Source organism: Silene latifolia, chromosome 1 (genome assembly GCF_048544455.1).
Source record: "Silene latifolia isolate original U9 population chromosome 1, ASM4854445v1, whole genome shotgun sequence".
NCBI classification, from domain to species: domain Eukaryota; kingdom Viridiplantae; phylum Streptophyta; class Magnoliopsida; order Caryophyllales; family Caryophyllaceae; genus Silene; species Silene latifolia.
This window is the reverse complement of record NC_133526.1, coordinates 34,462,084-34,475,524: the sequence shown is the minus strand read 5'-3', so window position 1 is coordinate 34,475,524 and position 13,441 is coordinate 34,462,084. Positions and strand designations below refer to the sequence as shown.

The following is a 13,441-nucleotide window of genomic DNA, read 5'->3' as shown; positions in this document are numbered from 1 at the left end:
ATTGTATGAAAATATAATCACATTGATGCCTGACTAAAAGGTTAGTCCAAGTTTTTGACTAAACAATTAGTCAATGTGATGATGAGACGATTATTTAATACAATTAAATAATATTAGCTGAGACGAATTAACTGTCAATTCGTAAATTGAATATAATATGTTATATTTAATATATGTATATAATGTTAGCTTAAACGAATTAAGATGTTAATTCATAATTAAACATAATCGGTTATATTTAATTAGCTAATTATAAATATGCGATATTTATAGTTAAAGTATATTTTATACGAGATTGTTATAATGAATGTTGTCAGGCCGGAATTAATAAATCGAATACAAACGGTTATGTATGGACTTATTAAACGGGACAACATATATGATAATTAATAAAATGTACACATAATATACATTTTGATAACTACCCAAAAATAAGAAGATATTCTCTCCTTATTTTTGGTTGGTAGTTTTGACCGAAAAAAAAAGGAAAGATCTCCTCTTATTACTCTTTTTCACGGTTTAAAAGGAGTAGAGGTTAGATCATTTTTTTATTCTTTTTGACCTAATTTTTCCTCTCATAAAAAATCACACAAAACCCTAAATTAATTAGTGAATTTGGGGATCGATTCTAGCAAGAACAAAAGGGCATTTCTCATATCATCTTGGGTGCAACGATTAGGCGAATATCAATTTTGATATTGTTCTTAGGCCATATTTGCAAGGACCAAAGGTTGATTCTTAATCCCTATTCTATCTTGTTTATGCAATTCTTTTATGACTAGTTTTCATAGATTATAATTTCGTTATAATCCTTAATTTTAAGGGAAGTATACCGATACTTTCTACAAGTGGTATCAGAGCCAAGACCACGAAATTATTTTTGTATGATTTGCATAAATGAATTTAAACGAAAATTGAAGGTTCGAAAAAAAATTTCAGCCGTGAAATTTTTTTTTTTTTGCCGAAACTTTTTTTGTGCCGAGTTGTTTTTCGGTTTTGATGTTCATGTTTCCATTTTGATTTATTCATATTATTGTTTTAATAGGTTAAAATGACAATATGATAATTTTGTAGATGTTTTGATTTAATTAGCATTAAATTAAAATGTAAATGGAAATCGTCTTGTTTGATGATGTAAATTTGTTTTTGCTATATAGTTTTTGGCATACATGAAATTAAATTGTTGTCTAAGAATCATGTATCATTAATTCATATTGGATTAATTCATATTGTTGATGATTATGCCAATCTTGTTCTAATAGCAACTATAAACAAATTTGTTCATCTTAATGTTTTTGTTTTGATAATAAAAAAAAGGGGTTGTTTTGTTTATTGTTTTTCAGCAGAGAGGAAAAAAAATATATTGGTTTTTCGTTTTTTTTGTATATGCCGAGGACATTTGAAAGAAAAAAAAATTGGGATTTTCTGTTTTTTTTTTTGTAAATGCGGTGAGCAAAGGACAAAAAAAAAAAAAAAATGATTTTCCTGTTTTGCCGAGACCAAAAAAAAAACAATTTCTGTTTTTGTTTTTTGTTAGTTTTTGGCCAATATTGATTATACATTAAATTTATAATGTATGCTTAATTGTTGTGAAGAGGTTCACAAATCATAGATACCTAATTATTTTAAAGAGGTTTAAAATAATGTGAGATTAATTCATATTATAGGTCAATGTGAATTAAGATTGAAATTAACGTGAGTAATTGAGGAATTGTCACTTAATTTGATCATTTAAAATAGGTGGTTTGGATAAATTAATCTACATAATTAAGGAATTATGTCTTGAATGTTTAATTTTATAGTTGATGCATTTTTTTGTTGAATGAATCGTTGAATGGTTTTATTTACGTATTTTTGCAATCGTTTGTAATTTGTAATACCTAGTGTGGCCTTAGTTAAATTATGTTTTCATAATGATGGAAACATAATTTTTAATGTAATTTGAGATCTCGTATCTCCGTTTGGTTTTCTTTTATATTATGGTTTTGAAATTAGAATGTAAATAGGTTTATTATGTAATTTTTAAATTGTAATTTTTGAGAAGACTAAAGATGGAGATTGGATTGCTCACTCCCGCTACATGGACCAAGATGGAACATCAAGACAAGCTTATCGAGTCCAAGGATGGATTCCAAAGTTGTATTTATGTTCATTTTGGTAGATAGGCCACACTAGGACTTTATTTTGTCTTACGTTTTACCGTTCTTATTGCTTTTCATTCACATGATAGTTAGTGCATCATATTTCGCCTAAACCAAACCACCTGCTACTAAAATGCATGAAAATTGACTCATATATAGGTTGAATGTTAGTTTTCATCGACATACAGATGTAACATTTTTAAGCCATCACCTTAGTTTATTCATTCTCGCATGCTAGATATTAGTTCACTTAAAATGAATTAAAATAAAGTTGATGAGATATTCCTCTAAAACTGAAATTGAGACTAGTCTTTATAAGGGCAAACAACTATGAATCCCTTCTTCGTCGGTAGGCATATAGGACCTTACTCTCCATATGACCCCTTCTACGTTGGGTAAGTAGTTTGTGTTGACTTAGTTTACCTCAACATTATAATCTGAAGAGTTTCTCGTGATTATGATGGACTAAAGATAGAATTTACAGAAATTTATCGACCAAGAATTCTAACAGTAGAATTAGCCAAAAGGTTGGCTTATTAATTTACAGATAATTGAGTCTTGGGATCATTTATATAATTCTTGAGGGAGGTCAATTGTATAAATTCTTGAGTCTTCGCGTTATAACAGTATTGCATTAGACTTAAATCAAAACGATGAGTATGCTTATTATATTTATTCTTCTTTTCGCAGTGTAGAATACGTCTTATTTTGATAATACTGTTACAACAAAAGGCTGGAAATAACGAAATCCCTATGCCAAGTGCCACACTTGGACGCGAGTCCTGGCTAAAAGCTTTCATGGACCACATGAATCAGCTCACACGTTTGAAAAATGACGGGTCCAACTTTGCGGACTGGGAGGCATTATTGCGGAATGCTGCCATTGCTGACGGTAAGCTCAAGTACTTAACTGAGCCAATACCGGTAAACCCAGGCCCCAATGCAGGAGTTAACGAGTCACTTCCCTATAGTGACTTCCTCATGGAAGTGGGTGCGATAAAGAACGTACTCATCTTTGCAATGGAAACCAATTTGCAGAGACGCTTCATTGTCCAAGGTGCAAACAAGATTTTCACCACGCTCATTAACGAGTTCTCAAAAGCACCGAGAATCGTTACTTATGAGCATACCTGTCGCTTCTTTGATACGAAACTCCAGAAGGGCCAACCGGTTAGCCCACACATTCTTAACATGATTTAGAATGTCGAGAAGCTGGAGGCACTTGATTGCAAAATCAGTGAGAGCATAGTCATTGACCGTATGCTGCATTCACTTCATGATGGTTTTGCCCTTTTCAGGGCAAATTACTACATGAATGACTTGAAGAAAAGTCCTCATGAGCTACACTCACTTCTTGTACAGACTGAGAAGGATATGAAATTGAGTGGGAGCATGAAGCAAAATGTTCTCATGATTTCCAACAAGAATAAGGGTAAGAGTAAAGCTCCCGGCGACCTAACTGTAGGTAAGCCAAAGTTTAATAAGCCAGGAAACGGTAAGAGTGGGCCTGGTGAGACTAGTGGCTCACAAGGCAAGGCAAAGATCAAGAACGGTAACGTTGAATGCCACCATTGTCACAAGTCTGGACATTGGAGGAGGAACTGTCTCGTTTACCGTGAGGACATAAAAGCAGGCCGCGTCACTCCTGTTGGTATGTCATCTTATATTCATATGATTGAGATTAACCATGAAAGTTTCGGAACTTGGGTACTTGATACTGGTTGTGGTTCTCATCTATGTAATCATTTGCAGGGCCTAAGAAACATCAAACCCCTCGCAAAGGGTGATGTGGACCTGAGAGTTGGGAATGGAGCACGTGTTGCTGCAGTCTCAATGGGAACATATGTAATCCAGCTCCCTAGTGGTTTTGAGTTATATTTATATAACTGTTACTATGTACCCAGTTTGTCTAAGAACATTATTTCTGTTTCCGTACTTGATAAAGACGGTTTTGCATTTTCAATAAAGGATAATAGCTGTATTTTCTCTTTTAATGAAATGGTTTATGGCAAAGCAGTTTCCATGAATGGAATTTACATCTTAGATCAAACTACAGATATATTACACGTGAATAATAAGAAATTAAAGGTTGGTGACAAAGATCAAACCTATCTATTGTGACACCCTTGATATTTAGCGTTATCTAATTACTTAAATGCGTAATTTCTACAGAAAAACTGGTAGGATATGTTTGTAAATGGTTCAACTAGTCCAAAAACCTGCAATTTAAAAAAATTTCTAACTAAACCATTCACAACCAATTCCAACTCAAGAAGAGTGTCAAAAACCCTGCAACAACTGATAAACTAATTTACATACATAGCTTAAGACGCGGAAATATAAAGATACAAACCAAAAATAGAAAGGGAGACATATGTCCCTTCAAATTATATACAAACCAAAAGTATAAAAGGTTTACTAATAAAATAGCCAAAACTAGGTCCAAGGTTCCTTGCTCACTAGCCGTCTGTGACCCCCAACTAAGCATCAACAACCTGTCAATCGCATTTTATACAAACACGAAAGCCACAATTCAGTGGGGAGTAACTTCGAGTCCTCCCAGCCACGAATCGTCAAAATTAATGTAACATGTAATGTAACATGTAAACAATTTGATAAAGAATTCAATTATCAATTATTCTAACATATGAGCCCTAAACTGACCAAACTAAACTAACATGTGAAACATTTAACAAATTGTAATCCAAACTCTATCAACCATAGCCGGCTTGCATCTCACCTTCTATGATTCATAGAATCATCAAACAAGAAAGGGCAATATATCAAAGACAGGCATAAGTTCTTAGTACGGTCAATAGTCACTTTGTAACTCAAGTCTATACCACGAGGTAGGGAAGGTAATCGAACCGGTATCTTGGCTCAGCGGTTACTATTAAGAAAACATGGCCAAGAGACAACACAACCCTAGCCTAAAATCTGCGCAGACCTAGACATGCGGATACACACCACCGCACCCAAGACTCACAACTTTTTTTAAAACAAAGTGAAGTGAGTACCCTAAGGACACCACCGAAGGGTCGGCTAGTACTTAAGCTGACCCCATACTATCAAAATTAGTACCTGAGGTCATGCCCCAACTTGGATAAACATCCACTAGTCAGGAACACAAAGGCTATCAAGCAGTGAACATATACTCGTCAGAGACTATAAAGACCTATCTATGATGAAGGCCGAAATACTCACCTAGGACCTAGTCACAGCTAGTCCCAGCTTGAATATTTTAGCCCACACCACCCAAGACTCACCACACAAGTCAAGTAAGACACCCACTTAACCTTAAGAGGGCAAAAAGTCCTACTTACCAACATAAATTCTAACATTCTATCATGTGAAAGCTATATAAATGTCTATTTACAGCATACAATCCCAACAGTTCCTCAATAAGAATTCAATACTAATTTCCAATCCTAGCAATTCTAACAATATTTAAGGCTTTAGGGGAAACTAGGGCCATTTCTACAAAATAAGAAGCTATTAAAATTCAACTAATTACACATGTGAAATAGAGATATAATAAATGGCCTAAAACAAGAAAAAGGCCGATTATCTAATTCATTCAACCGAATTTTTACCCGCAACCCCAGCCCTGCGACAGGTACGGGTCAAATTGCGGCTGACCAATCACTCAATTAATCGACATCGCATCATCAAAGGGACTAAGGCTCGATTTTTTCAGACAATCAACAAAACATTACAATTATAGCTATAAAATTCATTTTGAGCCTATAAATTACAAATTTCCTTTTGTAAACTACCCTAACATGTGATAACTATTAATATAAGCACAATTTTTTTTTCCATTAACATAATTTTTGTTACTGGTATATTTCAATTCAACTTACTACTCTTTTTGTTACTTATACTATTCTAATTATATCCATGATGAACCTAAAATGACGGACAAAGCATGGAAAACCGTGAAACAAGCAACGGACCGACCCGGGCCAACCCCAAGACCGGCCGGGGCTGCCGTGGGCCTGCCGGCTGCTGCCGGGCCCGCTGCCGCACCATTTCTTCTCTTTTTTTTTCATTTTTATACATTATAAGACCGTCTGAAAATTAATTAATCGTCCCCAATTCAACTTTGATAATTTAAACTACCAAAAGGCACGAATTAAGCTTGCATGCAACTAAATTTAACATGTGAAAATTACTACCCAAACTAAAATTCACCAAACATATAAAAATCAAAAACATGTGACGATAATTCGTCGAGTAGCTCGAAATATGTTACCTTAAGCTAGAAAATGAGCAATTAATCCTCAAAACCGAAACCCTAACCACAACTAACCGCTATCCTCTACAATATACGAGTCCCCGAACTCGTCTTCCAATCCTTCACCTAATTTAACAATAAAAAACACAAAAATTAAGCACAAAACCGAAATCACCGAAATTTGGTCTTAAAAGAACTTAATGAAAATTGAAATTAGAACATACTAAGTCGTAGATCGTGGCGAGGGGATTCCGGAAAGGTAAATTTCGCGAAAAACGGACAAGAAACGAAGATTTTATGGCGATTTTAAGCTTTATTTCATGTTAATGGTGTTTTGTTCTTATTTTTTTTTTGAAGGTGGAGGAGATGACGGTAGGAAGGAAAACAGAAAAAGAAAGAAAAGGAAGGGGAGCCGTGCGTGAGAGAAGAAAGGAGGAAAAATTACGTGCGGGATTTTTAGTCGGGATTTTTAACGAGTCGGTTTTGACTCGTTTCAAAAATAATTAAATCCGTAAGTCAAATGCAAATTCCGTCAAGTCCAAAATCTTTAAACACGAGATTACAATAAAATTGAGTATTCATTCGACCCATTTCCAAATTCGTTTACCCAACGTTCAAACGAATTGTCATTTTCCCCCCGATACGCCCTTATTTCGAAATAAAAGATTTTACACGGTTTAAACTATTTTTAAACATTTCCAAACTATCAAAATAAATACTTTTCTTCAAAATATAATAAAATTATATTTCTTTGAATTATTTTTACTTTAAATACATTATTGTCAAATTTTACTTGATTAATTAATTATTTTCGAAACATATTAACGGTCCGAAATTTACGGGGCGTTACAATCACCCCTCCTTTCAAAAAGTTTTAGCCCTCGAAACTTAGAAGGAGAAATTATAGTTATAAGAAAATATAGGTATCTTTTCAATGAAACGGTGATACTCTTGTTGATCAGACAAGAACATCCATATTCATATCAAGATATAAAAATATTTCTACACCAATAAATGAGAAAATCCATTATTGGGACGTCTCCAACAACGAGATTTAACATTCACTAATGTTAAAACCATTGAAAATCATAAAAGCCTTTTCAACCTTTTAGTTTAAAATTCTATAGTAAGAATACTATCTTTACTAAATATGATTATACAAGGCTTAGAAACTCGGAACAAAAGTAAGAAAAAGGAATACCTTACGGAAATAAATCAAAATTTCATTTTCAAATCCTTAAAAATTGGTTAGGTTTGCAGAAGTGACATAAACTTTCAAGAATGAATCGAAACTGGTAGCTTAAAATATTTAGAAATTCCCCGAAGTGAAAAGTAACTTAGACCTCATAGGAGCAGGTATGCTAAAAGGATTCAAGCTTAACTAATCAAAAAGAGCTATGATGAATTTTATGGGGTAAGAATTGAAGTCATAATTACAAGGATGTCAAAGATAGAGTTTCATAGGTTACCAACATCAAACTTACGAGAGGAGTATGATGATGCAAGGAAGAGAGATATGAGCGGTAACGCTCATGATCAAGGAAGAAGGGAGATTAGACACCAAGGAAACGCCAGACACTCATATCTCCAATAACAACATCACTCCCAAGAGTCTCCTCAATCGCTTATGTTACTTCTTCCTAACATATTCCCTGGAACAAGATATTTCACTATAAGTGTGATCTCAACGCTCCAAATTCTCAAACATCCCGAAACGACTTTCACAAGCCTAAGGTCAAGACTTCCAACAAAGCTGTATTTGTATCCCACTAGTGTCAACTATGGGTTCCTCAAAAAGTAAACCTTCAATCAAGAGTCCCAATACCATGCTCTAAACTCCAAGAGAAGGTTCCTCAAAAATTCCACAAGGTTCTCATTTCAAAACAAGGTAGTAACATACCAACCTCAAATTATGAAAAATCAATAGGATCTCAAGTTTCTCTATCCTTTTACTTATTAAGGATTCTCAAAAGCAGAACTACACCCAGCTCCGACATTGTCTCATCATGTCAAGCACTCAATGCGACCTCAAGGTCTATAAAACTATAGGATTAACAAATTCTTCTCAACACTAAGTCTCTCTAAACTCAAGAATTCTCAAGAGTCAACTACAATGCCAAATCACATCACCAAACCATTCTGGTCATCAACATCCCCAAGGAGTATTCTTTCAAATTTGATATCCTAAACTTACTTACCATCAAATTCTCAAGGTACAAGGTCATAATTGTAACAACACTTTATCACCTCAGAGTTTCTAAACCATAAATTGAAATTAGGTTCCTTAGCCTAACAATTGGTGTCATCCATACCATTACCCTTTCTAGTTACCAAAACAAGTGCTAAGACTTCCCAACAATGTAGCTTACTCTCACTCTCATAACATACTTCAAGTAGTAATCAATATCACCCTCTAAAACCAACAAATAATCCCACATTTAACATTTCCCACATGATAACATATACACTATCAAACCACGATATCCAAAATGATTATGGAAGCCCAACCCAAACTCGGCTACTTAGTCAAACCTATATCCTCAAATCACATCTTACAAACTCTATAAACATGGTCAACAGGGTACCAACTATACTAAGGAGGTAAGGAGTGATAACGGAATAGAGTAATGTGAGAAACATTTCTCGAAGGGTACATGCATCGACAAGTTAGGAAACTAAGGAGTCGACCAGTAAAGACAACGGTTGACAAAAATAAGAGGTATTCGAGTTAAGAAGATATCTCGGGAAAGAAGAAGATACGTAAAATTTAGCATAAAGACAAGGTTCAACGATCGTTAAAGAGAAGGAAAGGAGAATAGAAGCGGCACAATGAAAGGGTTATCGCTTACTAAACACTCATCAAAGCTTATGATCGATATGATAAGGTTACTTCACTAAGGTGCTCAACAAAGCCCTAAATGTCTACTACATCGTAGGACTAACAAGGATTCCACAATGGTAAGTATTCCTCAACTCAATTGATTCTAAGAGCCAAAATCAATTCACCACACAAATTCATTTGTTACCATCCATGTCCCAAAGTATCTCCTTTACAATTCTCGTCATTGAACTTCACTTACTATGTCATCTCCAAGTACCCTGGCTTGTTTACTCCATCATCACACCACTTAATGCTTCTAGTTTCCGATACCATAAATTGGAATCACATCCTTGAACTCACGAACTATATCGAACAACATTCCACCAAAATTCCCAAATTCAGATATGTTTTATAAGGTCAACAAGGGCTACTCTATACTAGATTTGATCAACTTAAAAGGTTTAACAAACTAACTAATTCCGAAGTACAATACCAATCCATTAATCAACATCAATGTCCTATTGTATTCCTTTCAAGGCCCACAAGGATTAGGGCTAACTATCATACCTTTAATTCTCCACAAGAAATATCGAGACTCTCAAATGGAGTAGCTTAGGTTCATTCCATCCTATGTTCTAAGTTAGTACCCATCTTGAATCATCTATAACAAACAAGCTCTCCATAGACATAAATCCCAAGGTATTTTCTCAACTCACTAAACTCTCACATTAAGCACAACTAACAAGATTAACCAAAGGATCCCAAGTTATATTCTCCTATACCACTCAAACCTTAACCAATCAATTTCTCAACTCGTTCACGCCCTCCAAAGTTACATTCTCTCAAAACTGGGTTCTCTTGGACAAGGGAACTATCCTGCGGTATAAAAGGAAAGTGTCCACATGGACTTTATTATAAGAAGAAGACGAACCTAAGATGAAACGGGAGAAAGAATTGAAAGGTAGTTACCTAGGCAAGATAAGAGGAATTTGAAAGACGAATGACCAACGAAAATGGAAGATTAAGGTAAGATACACTGAATACGAAAAGAAATGTCAAGAAAGTGGAAGCATTCTACATTTGGCATAACCAACCTTTAGTGGCACCAAAACTAATAACTAACAATCAACAAACCTAACAATTAGCAATTACAAACAGACTACCACATAAAATCCTAATTCTACCCATCCTACCCTTCTCTCAAGTTTATTATTTTAAGGTCAAGTGATTTCTAAGTGGGGTGCACAAACGTGCATCGGGAGCAATAGGCTCTGATACCAACTGTGACACCCTTGATATTTAGCGTTATCTAATTACTTAAATGCGTAATTTCTGAGAAAAAGCTGGTAGGATATGTTTGTAAATGGTTCAACTAGTCCAAAAACCTGCAATTTAAAAAAATTTCTAACTAAACCATTCACAACCAATTCCAACTCAAGAAGAGTGTCAAAAACCCTGCAACAACTGATAAACTAATTTACATACATAGCTTAAGACGCGGAAATATAAAGATACAAACCAAAAATAGAAAGGGAGACATATGTCCCTTCAAATTATATACAAACCAAAAGTATAAAAGGTTTACTAATAGAATAGCCAAAACTAGGTCCAAGGTTCCTTGCTCACTAGCCGTCTGTGACCCCCAACTAAGCATCAACAACCTGTCAATCGCATTTTATACAAACACGAAAGCCACAATTCAGTGGGGAGTAACTTCGAGTCCTCCCAGCCACGAATCGTCAAAATTAATGTAACATGTAAACAATTTGATAAAGAATTCAATTATCAATTATTCTAACATATGAGCCCTAAACTGACCAAACTAAACTAACATGTGAAACATTTAACAAATTGTAATCCAAACTCTATCAACCATAGCCGGCTTGCATCTCACCTTCTATGATTCATAGAATCATCAAACAAGAAAGGGCAATATATCAAAGACGGTCAATAGTCACTTTGTAACTCAAGTCTATACCACGAGGTAGGGAAGGTAATCGAACCGGTATCTTGGCTCAGCGGTTACTATTAAGAAAACATGGCCAAGAGACAACACAACCCTAGCCTAAAATCTGCTTGAGACCTAGACATGCGGATACACACCACCGCACCCAAGACTCACAACTTTTTTAAAACAAAGTGAAGTGAGTACCCTAAGGACACCACCGAAGGGTCGGCTAGTACTTAAGTCGACCCCATACTATCAAAATTAGTACCGAGGTCATGCCCCAACTTGGATAAACATCCACTAGTCAGAACACAAAGGCTATCAAGCGGTGAACATATACTCGTCGGAGACTATAAAGACCTATCTATGACGAAGGCCGAAATACTCACCTAGGACCTAGTCACGGCTAGTCCCTGACTTGAATATTTTAGCCCACACCACCCAAGACTCACCACACAAGTCAAGTAAGACACCCACTTAACCTTAAGAGGGCAAAAAGTCCTACTTACCAACATAAATTCTAACATTCTATCATGTGAAAGCTATATAAATGTTTATTTACAGCATACAATCCCAACAGTTCCTCAATAAGAATTCAATACTAATTTCCAATCCTAGCAATTCTAACAATATTTAAGGCTTTAGGGGAAACTAGGGCCATTTCTACAAAATAAGAAGCTATTAAAATTCAACTAATTACACATGTGAAATAGAGATATAATAAATGGCCTAAAACAAGAAAAAGGCCGATTATCTAATTCATTCAACCGAATTTTTACCCGCAACCCCACCTGCGGACAGTGCGGGTCAAATTGCGGCCGACCAATCACTCAATTAATCGACATCGCATCGTCAAAGGGACTAAGGCTCGGTTTTTACAGACAATCAACAAAACATTACAATTATAGCTATAAAATTCATTTTGAGCCTATAAATTACAAATTTCCTTTTGTAAACTACCCTAACATGTGATAACTATTAATATAAGCACAATTTTTTTTTCCATTAACATAATTTTTGTTACTGGTATATTTCAATTCAACTTACTACTCTTTTTGTTACTTATACTATTCTAATTATATCCATGATGAACCTAAAATGACGGACAAAGCATGGAAAACCGTGAAACAAGCAACGGACCGACCCGGGCCAACCCCAAGACCGGCCGGGGCTGCCGTGGGCCTGCCGGCTGCTGCCGGGCCCGCTGCCGCACCATTTCTTCTCTTTTTTTTCATTTTTATACATTATAAGACCGTCTGAAAATTAATTAATCGTCCCCAATTCAACTTTGATAATTTAAACTACCAAAAGGCACAAATTAAGCTTGCATGCAACTAAATTTAACATGTGAAAATTACTACCCAAACTAAAATTCACCAAACATATAAAAATCAAAAACATGTGACGATAATTCGTCGAGTAGCTCGAAATATGTTACCTTAAGCTAGAAAATGAGCAATTAATCCTCAAAACCGAAACCCTAACCACAACTAACCGCTATCCTCTACAATATACGAGTCCCCGAACTCGTCTTCCAATCCTTCACCTAATTTAACAATAAAAAACACAAAAATTAAGCACAAAACCGAAATCACCGAAATTTGGTCTTAAAAGAACTTAATGAAAATTGAAATTAGAACATACTAAGTCGTAGATCGTGGCGAGGGGATTCCGGAAAGGTAAATTTCGCGAAAAACGGACAAGAAACGAAGATTTTATGGCGATTTTAAGCTTTATTTCATGTTCATGGTGTTTTGTTCTTATTTTTTTTTTGAAGGTGGAGGAGATGACGGTAGGAAGGAAAACAGAAAAAGAAAGAAAAGGAAGGGGAGCCGTGCGTGAGAGAAGAAAGGAGGAAAAATTACGTGCGGGATTTTTAGTCGGGATTTTTAACGAGTCGGTTTTGACTCGTTTCAAAAATAATTAAATCCGTAAGTCAAATGCAAATTCCGTCAAGTCCAAAGTCTTTAAACACGAGATTACAATAAAATTGAGTATTCATTCGACCCATTTCCAAATTCGTTTACCCAACGTTCAAACGAATTGTCATTTTCCCCCCGATACGCCCTTATTTCGAAATAAAAGATTTTACACGGTTTAAACTATTTTTAAACATTTCCAAACTATCAAAATAAATACTTTTCTTCAAAATATAATAAAATTATATTTCTTTGAATTATTTTTACTTTAAATACATTATTGTCAAATTTTACTTGATTAATTAATTATTTTCGAAACATATTAACGGTCCGAAATTTACGGGGCGTTACATCTATGGCATTGTTGAATGGGAC

At 35.0% G+C, this 13,441-nt stretch overlaps 1 long non-coding RNA gene across 2 annotated transcripts; it reads right to left on the bottom strand.

The window, feature by feature from the left end:
- Positions 1–4,281: 4,281 nt before the first annotated feature.
- LOC141586479 (uncharacterized) lies at positions 4,282–12,883 on the bottom strand. Of its 2 annotated transcripts, XR_012519546.1 has the most exons (4): positions 12,792–12,883; positions 12,586–12,693; positions 6,397–6,504; positions 4,282–4,636 (listed from the first exon to the last, which is right to left on the bottom strand). It is a non-coding gene; the product is annotated as an uncharacterized LOC141586479 (long non-coding RNA). The 2 variants fall into 2 exon arrangements; XR_012519550.1 differs by lacking the exons at positions 12,586–12,693; positions 12,792–12,883 and adding an exon at positions 6,603–6,779 and having other exon boundaries at positions 4,284–4,636.
- Between the last annotated feature and the right edge of the window lie 558 nt (positions 12,884–13,441).